The following is an 18032-nucleotide window of genomic DNA, read 5'->3' on the forward strand; positions in this document are numbered from 1 at the left end:
TTGAAGTGTCAAGACCCTCTCCCACACAAACAGCTGTTCCCCGATACTGATCAAAGTGCCGTGGAGAAGGGGAGAAGGGGAGAAGGGGAGCACCAAGAGGGATGGAGTTGGGGTGACACTCACTGCTACTCACTGGAGAAAAACAAGTCACCCTCATCTCACATTCACACAGTGGCCTGAATGATGCGCTTGTCGGGCAGGGTGTGTGTGTGTCTGAGGGAGAGAGAGGCAGGCCTAATGAAAGTGAATCCAGCCACAAGAGGAGAGAGATCAATGCAGGCCTATTGATCCAGGGCCCTTGGGCTGTAGAGAGCGTCTGGCTGGGAAGGATTCTCTGGTTAGGAGGAACATAGTAATCCACTACAACCTGATAAGAATGGCATTGGTTGGATTAGATGCTTCTGTCATCACAGCCTTTGTGTCACACTTTCCCCCATCGTTCTCCCTCCTTCTTTGTCATTGTTCAAGCTGAACAGCCTTAGCAACTTATTTGTTCTCCTGCAAAAACCTTCTAGAACATTACCCGGAATTGCTGTGTGTTTGTTAAAACTACAGCTTCCACAGTAAGTTTGCAAACAAATTAAATTGGATGATGATACAAAATGAATGCTTTATATCACACGAACACAAACCTCCATGCAGCTAGGCAGGGACACACACAGGCACATACGTACATTTCCCACACGAAGATGGCATTCAAAACGTTTATAAAATGATTTATGTTCACAGAGCAGGAAACAAAAAAGCAGATAAAAGGATGTCTGTCCCTGAATGTTTGTTCATTTAGTCCCAGCCCCCCTCCTCCTCGCATGTTTTAGTCCAAAGGGAACTCTCTGTAGATCCAAAACAAATTACCTCAATAATAACACAGCAGGCAGATTTTTAATGAAAAAGGGGCCAAGATCTGTACCGATTTGTGACAAGATTACCCGAAATATGCAAAGCAATCTCCTACCCTTCACGGCCCTCTCAGCCATCTGTAACCTGGAATAAGGCTCTTTTTGCTCCACAACACGACTAGTCTCCCAATTCCAAGTCAAGTCACCAGATGTCTTTTAATAAAAACATTTTTTAAAGAGTCCAAGATCAACATTCTTTTTCTCCAATGTATTTTTTTTTTTACTGTCCAATTCCCGGGCCGAGTTAAAAAGGTCAGATTTAAAGACAGGGCAGTGCCATAAAAGCATGACTTGTTCAAGGAGAAACACCATAATGGGATTTTAAAACGTCTTAATAACATGCTGATATATGAGGGAGAGGCCTGGGCCACATTCATTAAGTGCTAAACGTATCTATTTTCACCTTGAGGAACGGAGTAACCTTGGTCACTGCAATTATTCCATAAATTTACCCATCGTAAATAATAACTAGCTGGGGTTTTGGCCCCATGTTTCCTGGCTCGCTTGCTCTAACCCTCCCACTCAGTTCAAGACACTGCCTTTCCCTGTAGGATCCCTGTGAGCCGAGGTGACCCCATATTAATGTTGCTTTTACGCTGCCGTGCATACCGCTTCTGACTGCAGTACGCACGGCTCGATTACCGTGTGTGTGTGACGCTGCACACCCACCACCCACACGTCCAACGCATCATGTGAGATTGAATATCTTATGGAGGGAAAATATCCCCAAGACAAATTCATTGTTTACTGATCGGGGTCTGTCGCAGCCGGCCGCGACCGGGAGGTCCGTGGGGAGACGCACAATTAGCCTAGTGTCGTCCGGGTTAGGGAGGGTTTGGCCGGTAGGGATATCCTTGTCTCATCGTGCACCAGCGACTCCTGTGGCGGGCTGGGCGCAGTGCGCGCTAACCAAGGTCGCCAGGTGCACGGTGTTTCCTCCGACACATTGGTGCAGGTGGCTTCCGGGTTGGATGCGCGCTGTGTTAAGAGGCAGTGCGGCTTGGTTGGGTTGTGTTTCGGAGGACACATGACTTTCGACCTTCGTCTCTCCCGAGCCCGTACGGGAGTTGTAGCGATGAGACAAAATAGTAACTACTAACAATTGGATACCACGAAATTGGGGAGAAAAAAGGGGGTAAAATCAAAAAAATGAAACGAAAAAAAAATGACAGACCTGCTAACTCATACGGCAAGTACAAACCAAGATGGAGAATCTTTGTGCTTTTTTTCAGTAGCATAAAAAAAGTTTCAACAACACTGCTGTATTCAGACGCATCACAGAAGACAATAGAACTATACTCTGTAACTTGCAGACACCGAGGTCCTTTCCACTGGGTCTCTGTGTGGGGGTTGTATCTCTAAACCCAGCTACGGTTCAGGCAGTAACATGTTGGCTTAATGGTCCGTTTATTTGCCCAAAAGCTGTGCATTTTCCTCCAGTGCATTCAGTATCGACGCCTTTCAGGTTAGTGCATTTTCTCTCTTTGTAATGGGATACATACAAATCCTGCATGCCTCGGCATGGTTGTGAATGAGCCAAGTGCACACGCTCATACGCACGCACACGTACGGACACACACAAACGCGCACAGGATTAACAGAATAGAATTGATTAACTATAGCCGTTGTCAGGGAAACCATTCATTTAGAGCAGGTCCTATAGGAGGTAGCTGTTTTCTCCTCCTTTGTGAGTGCGTGCTTGAAGCCCTCTTTACCCACTTGACAGCAAAGCAGCCGAGCAGATGGAATTGGTTAACTCTGGATCCTCAACAAATAACAACACATGTTCTAATTGGGGGGCTTTTTATTCCTCCATTCCACTCGCTAAGGACGAGAGTGGAGGATGGGGAGAGAGCGAGAGAGGCGGAGAGGGAGGGGGAGCGAGAGAGAGGGAGAGATGCCTGCAACTCCCTGATAAGATTGCTTTGCAGTTGAGTGGCATTTCTCCAGTCCTGACTCCACCCTATTGCCTCTTCCATTCACACACATGCTGATAGACCCCAATGCAGCGCTGCATAGTATAAACTGTATGGTATACCGAGGCTCTATAGTATAAACAGTATGGTATACCGAGGCTCTATAGTATAAACAGTATGGTATACCGAGGCTCTATAGTATAAACAGTATGGTATACCGAGGCTCTATAGTATAAACAGTATGGTATACCGAGGCTCTATAGTATAGACTGTATGGTATACCGAGGCTCTATAGTATAAACAGTATGGTATACCGAGGCTCTATAGTATAAACAGTATGGTATACCGAGGCTCTATAGTATAAACAGTATGGTATACCGAGGCTCTATAGTATAAACAGTATGGTATACCGAGGCTCTATAGTATAAACAGTATGGTATACCGAGGCTCTATAGTATAAACAGTATGGTATACCGAGGCTCTATAGTATAAACAGTATGGTATACCGAGGCTCTATAGTATAAACAGTATGGTATACCGAGGCTCTATAGTATAAACAGTATGGTATACCGAGGCTCTATAGTATAAACAGTATGGTATACCGAGGCTCTATAGTATAAACAGTATGGTATACCGAGGCTCTATAGTATAAACAGTATGGTATACCGAGGCTCTATAGTATAAACAGTATGGTATACCGAGGCTCTATAGTATAAACAGTATGGTATACCGAGGCTCTATAGTATAAACAGTATGGTATACCGAGGCTCTATAGTATAAACAGTATGGTATACCGAGGCTGTATAGTATAGACAGTATGGTATACCGAGTCTCTATAGTATAGACTGTAGGGTATACCAAGGCTCTATAGTATAGACTGTATGGTATACCGAGGCTGTATAGTATAGACAGTAGGGTATACCGAGGCTCTATAGTATAAACAGTATGGTATACCGAGGCTCTATAGTATAGACAGTTTGGTATACCGAGGCTCTATAGTATAGACAGTAGGGTATACCGAGGCTGTATAGTATAGGCAGTATGGTATACCAAGGCTGCATAGTATAGACAGTATGGTATACCGAGGCTGTATAGAATAGACTGTATGGTATACCGAGGCTCTATAGTATAGACTGTATGGTATACCGAGGCTCTATAGTATAGACTGTATGGTATACTGAGGCTGCATAGTATAGACAGTATGGTATACCGAGGCTGTATAGTATAGACTGTATGGTATACCGAGGCTCTATAGTATAGACTGCATGGTATACCGAGGCTGAATAGTATAGACTGTATGGTATACCGAGGCTGTATAGTATAGACAGTAGGGTATACCGAGGCTCTATAGAAAAGACAGTAGGGTATACCAAGGCTCTATAGTATAGACAGTAGGGTATACCGGGGCTCTATAGTATAGACAGTATGGTATACCGGGGCTCTATAGTATAGACAGTAGGGTATACCGGGGCTCTATAGTATAGACAGTAGGGTATACCGGGGCTCTATAGTATAGACAGTAGGGTATACTGGGGCTCTATAGTATAGACAGTAGGGTATACCGGGGCTCTATAGTATAGACAGTAGGGTATACCGAGGCTGTATAGTATAAACAGTATGGTATACCGAGGATCTATAGTATAGACAGTAGGGTATACTGAGGCTCTATAGTATAGACAGTATGGTATACCGAGGCTCTATAGTATAAACAGTATGGTATACCGAGGCTCTATAGTATAGACAGTATGGTATACCGAGGCTGTATAGTATAAACAGTATGGTATACCGAGGCTGTATAGTATAGACAGTATGGTATACCGAGGCTGTATAGTATAGACAGTATGGTATACCGAGGCTGTATAGTATAGACAGTAGGGTATACCGAGGTTGTATGGTATAGACAGTAGGGTATAACGAGGTTGTATAGTATAGACAGTATGGTATACCAAGGCTCTATAGTATAGACAGTATGGTATACCGAGGCTCTATAGTATAAACAGTATGGTATACCGAGGTTGTATAGTATAAACAGTATGGTATACCGAGGCTGTATAGTATAGACTGTATGGTATACCGAGGCTCTATAGTATAAACAGTATGGTATACCGAGGTTGTATAGTATAAACAGTATGGTATACAGGGGCTCTATAGTATAGACTGTATGGTATACCGAGGCTCTATAGTATAAACAGTATGGTATACCGAGGCTCTATAGTATAGACAGTATGGTATACCGAGGCTGTATAGTATAAACAGTATGGTATACCGAGGCTCTATAGTATAGACAGTAGGGTATACCGGGGCTCTATAGTATAGACAGTATGGTATACCGAGGCTCTATAGTATAAACAGTATGGTATACCGAGGCTGTATAGTATACAGGGGCTCTATAGTATAGACAGTAGGGTATACCGAGGCTCTATAGTATAAACAGTATGGTATACCGAGGCTCTATAGTATAAACAGTATGGTATACCGAGGCTCTATAGTATAAACAGTATGGTATACCGAGGCTCTATAGTATAGACAGTATGGTATACCGAGGTTGTATAGTATAAACAGTATGGTATACCGAGGCTGTATAGTATAGACAGTATGGTATACCGAGGCTGCATAGTATAGACAGTATGGTATACCGAGGCTCTATAGTATAAACAGTATGGTATACCGAGGCTCTATAGTATAGACAGTATGGTATACCGAGGTTGTATAGTATAAACAGTATGGTATACCGAGGCTCTATAGTATAGACAGTATGGTATACCGAGGCTCTATAGTATAAACAGTATGGTATACCGAGGCTCTATAGTATAGACAGTATGGTATACCGAGGTTGTATAGTATAAACAGTATGGTATACCGAGGCTGTATAGTATACAGGGGCTCTATAGTATAGACAGTAGGGTATACCGAGGCTCTATTGTATAGACAGTAGGGTATACAGAGGCTGTATAGTATAGACAGTAGGGTATACCGGGGCTCTATAGTATAGACTGTAGGGTATACCGAGGCTGTATAGTATAGACAGTATGGTATACCGAGGCTCTATAGTATAAACAGTATGGTATACCGAGGTTGTATAGTATAAACAGTATGGTATACCGAGGCTGTATAGTATAAACAGTATGGTATACCGAGGCTGTATAGTATACAGGGGCTCTATAGTATAGACAGTAGGGTATACCGAGGCTCTATAGTATAGACAGTATGGTATACCGAGGCTCTATAGTATAAACAGTATGGTATACCGAGGCTGTATAGTATACAGGGGCTCTATAGTATAGACAGTAGGGTATACCGAGGCTCTATAGTATAAACAGTATGGTATACCGAGGCTCTATAGTATAAACAGTATGGTATACCGAGGCTCTATAGTATAGACAGTATGGTATACCGACGTTGTATAGTATAAACAGTATGGTATACCGAGGCTGTATAGTATAGACAGTATGGTATACCGAGGCTGCATAGTATAGACAGTATGGTATACCGAGGCTCTATAGTATAAACAGTATGGTATACCGAGGTTGTATAGTATAAACAGTATGGTATACCGAGGCTGTATAGTATAAACAGTATGGTATACCGAGGCTGTATAGTATACAGGGCTCTATAGTATAGACAGTAGGGTATACCGAGGCTCTATAGTATAGACAGTATGGTATACCGAGGCTCTATAGTATAAACAGTATGGTATACCGAGGCTGTATAGTATACAGGGGCTCTATAGTATAGACAGTAGGGTATACCGAGGCTCTATAGTATTAACAGTATGGTATACCGAGGCTCTATAGTATAAACAGTATGGTATACCGAGGCTCTATAGTATAGACAGTATGGTATACCGACGTTGTATAGTATAAACAGTATGGTATACCGAGGCTGTATAGTATAGACAGTATGGTATACCGAGGCTGCATAGTATAGACAGTATGGTATACCGAGGCTCTATAGTATAAACAGTATGGTATACCGAGGCTCTATAGTATAGACAGTATGGTATACCGAGGTTGTATAGTATAAACAGTATGGTATACCGAGGCTGTATAGTATACAGGGGCTCTATAGTATAGACAGTAGGGTATACCGAGGCTCTATTGTATAGACAGTAGGGTATACAGAGGCTGTATAGTATAGACAGTAGGGTATACCGGGGCTCTATAGTATAGACTGTAGGGTATACCGAGGCTGTATAGTATAGACAGTAGGGTATACCGGGGCTCTATAGTATAGACAGTAGGGTATACCGAGGCTGAATAGTATAGACAGTAGGGTATACCGAGGCTGTATAGTATAGAAAGTAGGGTATACCGAGGCTCTATAGTATAGACAGTAGGGTATACCGAGGCTGTATAGTATAGAAAGTAGGGTATACCGAGGCTCTATAGTATAGACTGTATGGTATACCGAGGCTGTATGGTATACCGGGGCTCTATAGTATAGACAGTAGGGTATACCGGGGCTCTATAGTATAGACAGTATGGTATACCGAGGCTCTATAGTATAGACTGTATGGTATACCGAGGCTGTATGGTATACTGGGGCTCTATAGTATAGACAGTAGGGTATACCGGGGCTCTATAGTATAGACAGTATGGTATACCGAGGCTGTATGGTATACTGGGGCTCTATAGTATAGACAGTAGGGTATACCGGGGCTCTATAGTATAGACAGTAGGGTATACCGGGGCTCTATAGTATAGACAGTATGGTATACTGGGGCTCTATAGTATAAACAGTATGGTATACCGGGGCTCTATAGTATAAACAGTATGGTATACCGGGGCTCTATAGTATAAACAGTATGGTATACTGGGGCTCTATAGTATAGACAGTAGGGTATACCGGGGCTCTATAGTATAGACAGTATGGTATACCGGGGCTCTATAGTATAGACTGTATGGTATACCGAGGCTGTATGGTATACTGGGGCTCTATAGTATAGACAGTAGGGTATACCGGGGCTCTATAGTATAGACAGTAGGGTATACCGGGGCTCTATAGTATAGACAGTATGGTATACCGGGGCTCTATAGTATAGACTGTATGGTATACCGAGGCTGTATGGTATACTGGGGCTCTATAGTATAGACAGTAGGGTATACCGGGGCTCTATAGTATAGACAGTAGGGTATACCGGGGCTCTATAGTATAGACAGTATGGTATACCGAGGCTCTATAGTATAGACAGTAGGGTATACCGAGGCTCTATAGTATAGACAGTATGGTATACCGAGGCTCTATAGTATAGACAGTATGGTATACCGAGGCTGAATAGTATAGACAGCATTACTCTCTGTGGTTCCGCTGGTATTCCTGTGGTGGCTAATCTATTGTTTTGCCTTTGGTCGCATATCAATTTTAAATGGCTCTGACAACGACAAGGTTGCTTACATGTTAAACTGATATTGTCTGTGAAATCTATCATTCACAAGCAAATGAATGCTGCCCCAATCCCTCCGTTCTTTGTTTTAAGGCTTTATTGTTCATGACTTTGTGAGAATATTACCTTTTTGAGTCGTGTTTTTGCACCTACAGTTAAACACTAGTAACAAGCTTTTATATGTATAAAGTTAGCTTGAATATGCACAGGCTAGTTTCATAGTCAGCATTGGAACAAATGAACAACGAAAATAATGGAACGTCATTTGTTCCAATGGTCCTAGAAGGCGTTGTTTTTAATGCTAAATCAAATTATTCGAACCCACTTTGATGTACGGTACAGGCACAGTAAACACTTTTACAGCAAGGAAGGGAGGCCAACCTTACTCCTGTAGAAAACTGACAATCACCCTTGACTGCATTGTGTGTGAAAGTCTGATTTCTTTCCTAGTGGTTTGGGCTGCTCCGCGTTTCCCCTCTCTTCCCACATACACACACCTGTTGTGCTCTCAATGCTTTTTACAAATCCATACTGGAGATTCATACTGTAGATCCATACTGTAGATTCATACTGTAGATTCATTCTGTAGATCCATACTGTAGATCCATACTGTAGATTCATACTGTAGATTCATTCTGTAGATCCATACTGTAGATTCATACTGTAGATCCATACTGTAGATTCATACTGTAGATTCATATGGTAGATCCATACTGTAGATCCATACGCTTTTATGTAACTGCCTGGTTTGTGCAGTTAAGCCTCCAGTCAGTTCAATGAAGAGCATCAGCAGAGCCCAGCCAACGCTGCAGAGAGAAAGAGAGAGTTGCAGAGAGGCTGAGATCCTGAGATCCAGGGGCCTCTGCAAGATAGGGAGCCCAGGGTCAGTGGGCTCTGTGTGTGTGTACCAGACCTCTGACGGCCTGCCTCACTGCTGGAGGTTCCCATCCACCGCTAAAACACACCCACTACATCCCGCAATGCCGTATTATCGTTCTAATGTTGTTATTCAACCTGCATTTAGTCAGGAAGTCCCATTGAGGTCATAATGATGTGTTTTCCTAAGGAAACAAGGCTCTGTTGCAGAAGCCATGGTTATATTAGGAGAGCAAACAGGCTCTGACTGCTGTCATAATGAATATTCCCGATTATTGATCTGAACGTGTGATGTGTGGTGATACTGAACCACAGCCCTGATCGTACATCTACCAAAAAGAGAGAGAAACAGAGACTGACAGAATAGTGAGAGAGAAACAGAGACTGACAGAATAGTGAGAGAGAAACAGAGAGAGAAACAGAGAGAGAAACAGAGATTGGCAGAATAGTGAGAGAGAAACAGAGAGAAACAGAGAGAGAAACAGAAACTGACAGAATAGTGAAAGAGAAACAGGAAGAAACAGAGAGGGAAACAGACACTGGCAGAATAGTGAGAGAGAAACAGAGAGAGAAACAGCGAGAAACAGAGAGAGAAACAGAAACTGACAGAATAGTGAGAGAGAAACAGGAAGAAACAGAGAGGGAAACAGACACTGGCAGAATAGTGAGAGAGAAACAGAGAGAGAAACAGCGAGAAACAGAGAGAGAAACAGAGAGAGAAACAGAAACTGACAGAATAGTGAAAGAGAAACAGGAAGAAACAGAGAGGGAAACAGACACTGGCAGAATAGTGAGAGAGAAACAGAGAGAGAAACAGCGAGAAACAGAGAGAGAAACAGAAACTGACAGAATAGTGAGAGAGAAACAGAGAAAAACAGAGAGAGAAAAAGAGAGAAACAGAGAGAAACAGAGAGAAACTGAGAGAGAAACAGAGAGAGAAACAGAGAGAGAAACAGAGAGAGAAACAGAGAGAGAAACAGAGAGAGAAACAGAGAGAGAAACAGAGAGAGAAACAGAGAGAGAAACAGAGAGAAACAGAGAGAAACAGAGAGAGAAACAGAGAGAAACAGAGAAACAGAGAGAGAAACAGAAACTGACAGAATAGTGAGAGAGAAACAGAGAGAAACAGAGAGAGAAAAAGAGAGAAACAGATAGAAACAGAGAAAGAAACAGAGAGAAACAGAGAGAAACGGAGAGAGAAACAGAGAGAGAAACAGAGAAACAGAGAGAGAAACAGAGAGAGAAACAGAGAGAGAAACAGAGAGAAACAGACAGAAACAGAGAGAGAAACAGAGAAACAGAGAGAGAAACAGAGAGAGAAACAGAGAGAGAAACAGAGAGAGAAACAGAGAGAAACAGAGAGAGAAACAGAGAGAGAAACAGAGAGAAACAGAGAGAGAAACAGAAACTGACAGAATAGTGAGAGAGAAACAGAGACTGACAGAATAGTGAGAGAGAAACAGAGAGAAACAGAGAGAAACAGGGAGAGAAACAAAGAGAGAAACAGAGAGAGAAACAGAGAGAAACAGAGAAAGAAACAGAGAGAAACAGAGAGAAACAGAGAGAAACACAGAGAGAAACAGAGAGAAACAGAGAGAGAAACAGAGAGAAACAGAGAGAGAAACAGAGAGAAACAGAGAGAGAAACAGAGAGAGAAACAGAGAGAAACAGACAGAGAAACAGAGAGAAACAGAGAGAGAAACAGAGAGAAACAGAGAGAGAAACAGAGAGAGAAACAGAGAGAGAAACAGAGAGAGAAACAGAAACTGACAGAATAGTGAGAGAGAAACAGAGAAAAACAGAGAGAGAAAAAGAGAGAAACAGATAGAAACAGAGAAAGAAACAGAGAGAAACGGAGAGAGAAACAGAGAGAGAAACAGAGAGAAACAGAGAGAAACAGAGAGAGAAACAGAGAAACAGAGAGAAACAGAGAGAAACAGAGAGAGAAACAGAGAGAGAAACAGAGAGAGAAAGAGAGAGAGAAAGAGAGAGAGAAACAGAGAGAGATAGAGAGAGAAACAGAGAGAGAAACAGAGAGAAACAGAGAGAGAAACAGAGAGAAACAGAGAGAGAAACAGAGAGAGAAACAGAGAGAGAAACAGAGAGAAACAGAGAGAGAAACAGAGAGAGAAACAGAGAGAGAAACAGAGAGAAACAGAGAGAGAAACAGAGAGAGAAACAGAAACTGACAGAAAAGTGAGAGAGAAACAGAGACTGACAGAATATGAGAGAGAAACAGAGAGAAACAGAGAGAGAAACAGAGATTGGCACAAAAGTGAGAGAGAAACAGAGAGAAACAGAGAGAGAAACAGAAACTGACAGAATAGTGAGAGAGAAACAGAGACTGACAGAATGTGAGAGAGAAACAGAGAGAGAAACAGAGAGAGAAACAGAGAGAGAAACAGAGAGAGAAACAGAGAGAGAAACAGAGAGAAACAGAGAGAAACAGAGAGAGAAACAGAGAGAGAATCAGAGAGAAACAGAGAGAGAAACAGAGAGAAACAGAGAGAGAAACAGAGAGAGAAACAGAGGGAAACAGACAGAGAAACAGAGAGAGAAACAGAGAGAGAAACAGAGAGAGAAACAGAGAGAGAAACAGAAACTGACAGAATAGTGAGAGAGAAACAGAGAGAAACAGAGAGAGAAACAGAGAAACAGAGAGAGAAACAGAGAGAGAAACAGAGAGAGAAACAGAGAGAAACAGAGAGAGAAACAGAGAGAGAAACAGAGAGAGAAACAGAGAGAAACAGAGAGAGAAACAGAGAAACAGAGAGAGAAAGAGAGAGAGAAACAGAGAGAGATAGAGAGAGAAACAGAGAGAGAAACAGAGAGAAACAGAGAGAGAAACAGAGAGAAACAGAGAGAGAAACAGAAACTGACAGAATAGTGAGAGAGAAACAGAGAAAACAGAGAAAACAGAGAGAGAAAAAGAGAGAAACGGAGAGAGAAACAGAGAGAGAAACAGAGAGAAACAGAGAGAAACAGAGAGAGAAACAGAGAGAGAAACAGAGAGAGAAACAGAGAGAAACAGAGAGAAACAGAGAGAGAAACAGAGAGGCCTCTGCAAGATAGGGAGCCCAGGGTCAGTGGGCTCTGTGTGTGTGTACCAGACCTCTGACGGCCTGCCTCACTGCTGGAGGTTCCCATCCACCGCTAAAACACACCCACTACATCCCGCAATGCCGTATTATCGTTCTAATGTTGTTATTCAACCTGCATTTAGTCAGGAAGTCCCATTGAGGTCATAATGATGTGTTTTCCTAAGGAAACAAGGCTCTGTTGCAGAAGCCATGGTTATATTAGAGAGCAAACAGGCTCTGACTGCTGTCATAATGAATATTCCCGATTATTGATCTGAACGTGTGATGTGTGGTGATACTGAACCACAGCCCTGATCGTACATCTACCAAAAAGAGAGAGAAACAGAGACTGACAGAATAGTGAGAGAGAAACAGAGACTGACAGAATAGTGAGAGAGAAACAGAGAGAGAAACAGAGAGAGAAACAGAGATTGGCAGAATAGTGAGAGAGAGAAACAGAGAGAAACAGAGAGAGAAACAGAAACTGACAGAATAGTGAAAGAGAAACAGGAAGAAACAGAGAGGGAAACAGACACTGGCAGAATAGTGAGAGAGAAACAGAGAGAGAAACAGAGAGAAACAGAGAGAGAAACAGAAACTGACAGAATAGTGAAAGAGAAACAGGAAGAAACAGAGAGGGAAACAGACACTGGCAGAATAGTGAGAGAGAAAAGAGAGAGAAACAGCGAGAAACAGAGAGAGAAACAGAAACTGACAGAATAGTGAGAGAGAAACAGGAAGAAACAGAGAGGGAAACAGACACTGGCAGAATAGTGAGAGAGAAACAGAGAGAGAAACAGCGAGAAACAGAGAGAGAAACAGAGAGAGAAACAGAAACTGACAGAATAGTGAAAGAGAAACAGGAAGAAACAGAGAGGGAAACAGACACTGGCAGAATAGTGAGAGAGAAACAGAGAGAGAAACAGCGAGAAACAGAGAGAGAAACAGAAACTGACAGAATAGAGAGAGAGAAACAGAGAAAAACAGAGAGAGAAAAAGAGAGAAACAGAGAGAAACAGAGAGAAACTGAGAGAGAAACAGAGAGAGAAACAGAGAGAGAAACAGAGAGAGAAACAGAGAGAGAAACAGAGAGAGAAACAGAGAGAAACAGAGAGAAACAGAGAGAGAAACAGAGAGAAACAGAGAAACAGAGAGAGAAACAGAAACTGACAGAATAGTGAGAGAGAAACAGAGAGAAACAGAGAGAGAAAAAGAGAGAAACAGATAGAAACAGAGAAAGAAACAGAGAGAAACAGAGAGAAACAGAGAGAGAAAAAGAGAGAAACAGATAGAAACAGAGAAAGAAACAGAGAGAAACAGAGAGAGAAACAGAGAGAGAAACAGAGAGAAACAGAGAGAAACAGAGAGAGAAACAGAGAAACAGAGAGAGAAACAGAGAGAGATAGAGAGAGAAACAGAGAGAGAAACAGAGAGAAACAGAGAGAGAAACAGAGAGAGAAACAGAAACTGACAGAATAGTGAGAGAGAAACAGAGACTGACAGAATAGTGAGAGAGAAACAGAGAGAAACAGAGAGAAACAGGAGAGAAACAGAGAGAGAAACAGAGAGAGAAACAGAGAGAAACAGAGAAAGAAACAGAGAGAAACAGAGAGAAACAGAGAGAAACAGAGAGAGAAACAGAGAGAAACAGAGAGAGAAACAGAGAGAAACAGAGAGAGAAACAGAGAGAGAAACAGAGAGAGAAACAGAGAGAGAAACAGAGAGAAACAGACAGAGAAACAGAGAGAAACAGAGAGAGAAACAGAGAGAAACAGAGAGAGAAACAGAGAGAGAAACAGAGAGAGAAACAGAGAGAGAAACAGAAACTGACAGAATAGTGAGAGAGAAACAGAGAGAGAAACAAAGAAAAACAGAGAGAGAAAAAGAGAGAAACAGATAGAAACAGAGAAAGAAACAGAGAGAAACCGAGAGAAACGGAGAGAGAAACAGAGAGAGAAACAGAGAGAAACAGAGAGAAACAGAGAGAGAAACAGAGAAACAGAGAGAAACAGAGAGAAACAGAGAGAGAAACAGAGAGAGAAACAGAGAGAAACAGAGAGAAACAGAGAGAGAAACAGAGAAACAGAGAGAGAAAGAGAGAGAAACAGAGAGAGAAACAGAGAGAGAAACAGAGAGAAACAGAGAGAGAAACAGAGAGAGAAACAGAGAGAAACAGAGAGAGAAACAGAGAGAGAAACAGAGAGAGAAACAGAGAGAAACAGAGAGAGAAACAGAGAGAGAAACAGAAACTGACAGAATAGTGAGAGAGAAACAGAGACTGACAGAATAGTGAGAGAGAAACAGAGAGAAACAGAGAGAGAAACAGAGATTAGCACAATAGTGAGAGAGAAACAGAGAGAAACAGAGAGAGAAAAAGAAACTGACAGAATAGTGAGAGAGAAACAGAGACTGACAGAATGTGAGAGAGAAACAGAGAGAGAAACAGAGAGAGAAACAGAGAGAAACAGAGAGAGAAACAGAGAGAAACAGAGAGAAACAGAGAGAGAAACAGAGAGAGAATCAGAGAGAAACAGAGAGAGAAACAGAGAGAAACAGAGAGAGAAAAAGAGAGAAACAGATAGAAACAGAGAAAGAAACAGAGAGAAACGGAGAGAGAAACAGAGAGAGAAACAGAGAGAAACAGAGAGAAACAGAGAGAGAAACAGAGAAACAGAGAGAAACAGAGAGAAACAGAGAGAGAAACAGAGAGAGAAACAGAGAGAAACAGAGAGAGAAACAGAGAAACAGAGAGAGAAAGAGAGAGAGAAACAGAGAGAGATAGAGAGAGAAACAGAGAGAGAAACAGAGAGAAACAGAGAGAGAAACAGAGAGAGAAACAGAGAGAGAAACAGAAACTGACAGAATAGTGAGAGAGAAACAGAGAGAAAAAGAGAGAAAACAGAGAGAGAAAAAGAGAAAAACGGAGAGAGAAACAGAGAGAGAAACAGAGAAACAGAGAGAGAAACAGAGAGAAACAGAGAGAGAAACAGAGAGAGAAACAGACAGAGAAACAGAGAGAAACAGACAGAGAAACAGAGAGAAACAGAGAGAGAAACAGAGAGAAACAGAGAGAGAAACAGAGAGAGAAACAGAGAGAAACAGAGAAACAGAGAGAGAAACAGAAACTGCCAGAATAGTGAGAGAGAAACAGAGAGAGAGAAAAAGAGAGAAACAGAGAGAAAGACAGAGAAAGAAACAGAGAGAAACAGAGAGAAACAGAGAGAAACAGAGAGAAACAGAGAGAAACAGAGAGAAACAGAGAGAAAGACAGAGAAACAGAGAGAGAAACAGAGAGAGAAACAGAGAGAGAAACAGAGAGAAACAGAGAGAAACAGAGAGAGAAACAGAGAGAGAAACAGAGAGAGAAACAGAGAGAGAAACAGAGAGAAAGACAGAGAGAGAAACAGAGAGAGAAACAGAGAGAAACAGAGAGAGAAACAGAGAGAGAAACAGAGAGAAACAGAAAGAGAAACAGAAACTGACAGAATAGTGAGAGAGAAACAGAGACTGACAGAATAGTGAGAGAGAAACAGAGAGAGAGAGAAACAGGGAGAGAAACAAGAGAGAGAAACAGAGAGAGAAACAGAGAGAAACAGAGAGAAACAGAGAGAAACAGAGAGAAACAGAGAGAAACAGAGAGAGAAACAGAGAGGAACAAGAGAGAAACAGAGAGAGAGAGAGAAACAGAGAGAGAAACAGAGAGAAACAGAGAGAGAAACAGAGAGAAACAGAGAGAGAGAGAGAAACAGAGAGAGAAACAGAGAGAGAAACAGAGAGAGAAACAGAGAGAGAAACAGAGAGACAGAATAGTGAGAGAGAAACAGAGAGAGAAACAGAGAGAGAGAGAAACAGAGAGAAGAGAGAGAGAGAGAAACAGAGAGAAAACAGAGAGAGAGAAACAGAGAGAGAAAAGAGAGAGAGAAACAGAGAGAAACAGAGAGAGAAACAGAGAGAAACAGAGAGAGAAACAGAGAGAGAAACAGAGAGAGAAACAGAGAGAGAAGAGAGAAACAGAATAGTGAGAGAGAAACAGAGAGAGAAACAAAGAAAACAGAGAGAGAAAAAGAGAGAGAAACAGAGAGAGAGAAAACAGAGAAGAGAAACAGAGAGAAACAGAGAGAGAGAGAAACAGAGAGAGAAACAGAGAGAGAAACAGAGAGAGAAACAGAGAGAAACAGAGAGAGAAACAGAGAAACAGAGAAACAGAGAGAAACAGAGAGAGAGAAACAGAGAGAGAAACAGAGAGAGAAACAGAGAGAAAGAGAGAGAAACAGAGAGAGAGAAACAGAGAGAGAGAGAAACAGAGAGAGAGAAACAGAGAGAAAGAGAAACAGAGAGAGAAACAGAAAGACAGAACAGAGAGAGAGAAAGAGAGAGAAACAGAGAGAGAAAAGAGAGAGAGAAACAGAGAGAGAGAAACAGAGAGAGAGAGAGAAACAGAGAGAGAGAACAGAGAGAGAGAAACAGAGAGAGAGAGAAACAGAGAGAGAGAAACAGAGAGAGAAACAGAGAGAGAAAAAGAGAGAAACAGAGAGAAAGAGAGAGAAACAGAGAGAGAAACAGAGAGAGAGAGAATAGAGAGAGAGAAACAGAGAGAGAGAGAAACAGAGAGAGAAACAGAGAGAGAGAAACAGAGAGAGAAACAGAGAAACAGAGAGAGAAACAGAAACTGACAGAATAGTGAGAGAGAAACAGAGACTGACAGAACAGAGAGAGAGAAGAGAGAGAGAAACAGAGAGAGAGAAACAGAGAGAGAAACAGAGAGAAACAGAGAGAGAAACAGAGAGAGAGAAACAGAGAGAAACAGAGAGAAACAGAGAGAGAAACAGAGAGAGAATCAGAGAAGAGAGAGAAACAGAGAGAAACAGAGAGAGAAACAGAGAGAGAAACAGAGAGAAACAGACAGAGAAACAGAGAGAAACAGAGAGAGAAACAGAGAGAGAAACAGAGAGAGAAACAGAGAGAGAAACAGAAACTGACAGAGAGAGAAACAGAGAGAGAAACAGAGAAAACAGAGAGAAAAAAGAGAGAAACAGATAGAAACAGAGAAAGAAACAGAGAACAGAGAGAAACGAGAGAGAGAAACAGAGAGAAACAGAGAGAAAACAGAGAGAGAAACAGAGAGAAAACAGAGAAACAGAGAGAAACAGAGAGAGAAACAGAGAGAGAAACAGAGAGAGAAACAGAGAGAGAAACAGAGAGAGAAACAGAGAGAGAGAAACAGAGAGAGAGAAACAGAGAGAAACAGAGAGAAACAGAGAGAGAAACAGAGAAACAGAGAGAGAAACAGAGAGAAACAGAGAGAGAACAAGAGAGAGAGAGAAACAGAGAGAGAAACAGAGAGAGAAACAGAGAGAGAGAAAGAGAGAGAGAAAGAGAGAGAGAAACAGAGAGAGAGAGAGAGAAACAGAGAGAGAAACAGAGAGAGAACAGAGAGAGAGAAACAGAGAGAAACAGAGAGAGAAACAGAGAGAGAAAAACAGAGAGAAATAGAGAGAAACAGAGAGAGAGAAACAGAGAGAGAGAGAGAAACAGAGAGAGAAACAGAGAGAGAAACAGAGAGAGAAACAGAGAGAGAAACAGAAACTGACAGAAAAGTGAGAGAGAAACAGAGACTGACAGAATAGTGAGAGAGAAACAGAGAGAAACAGAGAGAGAAACAGAGAGAGAAACAGTGAGAGAGAAACAGAGAGAGAGAAACAGAGAGAGAAACAGAAACTGACAGAATAGTGAGAGAGAAACAGAGAGAGAGAGAAACAGAGAGAAACAGAGAGAGAAACAGAGAGAAACAGAGAGAAACAGAGAGAGAAACAGAGAGAGAGAGAGAAACAGAGAGAGAAACAGAGAGAGAAACAGAGAGAGAAACAGAAGAGAAACA

At 41.9% G+C, this 18032-nt stretch overlaps 1 protein-coding gene across 7 annotated transcripts in view; it reads right to left on the reverse strand.

Annotated features, from left to right (window-relative positions):
- The window catches only part of LOC112250864 (CUGBP Elav-like family member 5), a 294695-nt gene that overhangs the window by 107487 nt on the left and 169176 nt on the right, over positions 1-18032 (reverse strand). The gene's annotated exons all lie outside the window — the stretch shown is intronic.

The sequence above is a fragment of the Oncorhynchus tshawytscha genome, linkage group LG05 (genome assembly GCF_018296145.1).
Source record: "Oncorhynchus tshawytscha isolate Ot180627B linkage group LG05, Otsh_v2.0, whole genome shotgun sequence".
Lineage (NCBI taxonomy): Eukaryota > Metazoa > Chordata > Actinopteri > Salmoniformes > Salmonidae > Oncorhynchus > Oncorhynchus tshawytscha.